Genomic DNA, 1,461 nt, shown 5'->3' with positions numbered 1-1,461 from the left:
GATGGAATACTATTTTACCTGTAAAGAAAAATGAAATCATAGACATTGCAGGTAAATAGATGGAACTAGTAAAGATCATAGTTTGTGAGGTAACCCAGATGCAGAAAGGCAAATGTTTCTTTCAGTACTACCCCCATTCTTTAATGGCCAGCTCAAATTCTGCTTCCTTCTTACAGTTGTCCCTTATACCCTCAGAAAGGATACAAGTTCATGAATTCCCTGAGCATGGGCTTTCTAAACAGCACCAATGCTGCTCTTGATTACTTTAAACCCGTATGCTCACCACTCTGTCGACTGTTACCTATGTCTACCTGGACTATGGTTATTCACATCCACAGACCTCCTCCTCTCTGATGAAATATAGAGTTCTTTACAACTGAGGTCCAGGACCTTTCCATCTTTGTCTCCTTTGCATTATCAAGCACAAAAGCATGCATCCCACTGGGCGCATTTGATACTTTCATTCTTTTCAACAGAAAAAAAAAAAAAAAGCACAAGAGGGAGATGGCCATGATGAATGTTTTATATGGGCACACAGAAGCNGCTAATGAGTTGACAAAAGAAACAGCACACTGTCCTTAGCCCAAATGTGTCTGAGTCCTTCCNGGNGAGGCCCGGGGAGAAGCCAGAAATGCAGCAATTGCAGACAGCATCCAAGGATTCGTCACATCTAATGATGTTACATATAATTTGATCGCCCAAGGCACACTTTCCTGACCACTACACATCTTTTCTATATGCACTCTCTTTTTCACAGTTCCGTTTTCACAACCTGGAATAAATAGGAAGACAGAACAGTGGGCTGAGAAATCAATCACGATGCTCTTGAGCACAGACATGGAACAGCAGCAAGGGACATGGAAGATGGTGAAAATTTATAATCACAATAGTTTGTTTTGCTGTCAATAAGATATTCTGCTCCTGTAACTTGTTTCAAAAGACTAGAAATGTTTTGTACATATAAAAGTCTTCATTTTTTGCTCAATATTATAGTATTCCTATTCTGTAGCTTTTATTCCATGTAGCATTTATTTTATTTTATCTTTGCCTAGGCACAGGAAATATGTTATTTGTAAACCCAGTTATTTGTAAACCCAAAAAGTGATTACCTACACAAAAGTATGTTTAAGTAATAGCTTTTTTTTTTTTTTTTTTGAGACAGGGTTTCTCTGTATAGCCCTGGCTGTCCTAGAACTCACTCTGTAGAACAGGCTGCCCTCGAACTCAGAAATCCACCTGCCTCTGCCTCCCAAGTGCTGGGATTAAAGGCGTGCGCCACCATGCCTGGCCATTTTTTTTAAATCACAGTATAAATTGGACGCTGTGTCCCCTGCTTGCAGTTAATAGATTGAGCTCTTATCCCACGTGATAAAATTAGAGGAGGATACCTTGGTGGGAAGGATCAGGTCATGAAGTCTGGACCTTGTTGTTGACATTAGTCCCCTGCAGAAAAGAAACCAA

General features: G+C 40.1%; 1 long non-coding RNA gene across 4 annotated transcripts in view; it reads right to left on the bottom strand.

The window, feature by feature from the left end:
- Positions 1–513: 513 nt before the first annotated feature.
- LOC110300739 overlaps positions 514–1,461 on the bottom strand; it is a 10,625-nt gene continuing 9,677 nt past the window's right edge. For all 4 annotated transcript variants that reach the window (XR_002378613.2, XR_002378615.2, XR_002378612.2 and 1 more), the window contains 2 exons: positions 1,389–1,443; positions 514–772 (listed from right to left, as the gene is read on the bottom strand). This is a non-coding gene — a long non-coding RNA (uncharacterized LOC110300739). The remainder of the gene's footprint in view (positions 773–1,388; positions 1,444–1,461) is intronic.

Source organism: Mus caroli, chromosome 8 (genome assembly GCF_900094665.2).
Source record: "Mus caroli chromosome 8, CAROLI_EIJ_v1.1, whole genome shotgun sequence".
NCBI lineage: Eukaryota > Metazoa > Chordata > Mammalia > Rodentia > Muridae > Mus > Mus caroli.
The sequence above is the reverse complement of the archived record's forward strand: the minus strand, read 5'-3'. Positions and strand labels throughout refer to the sequence as shown.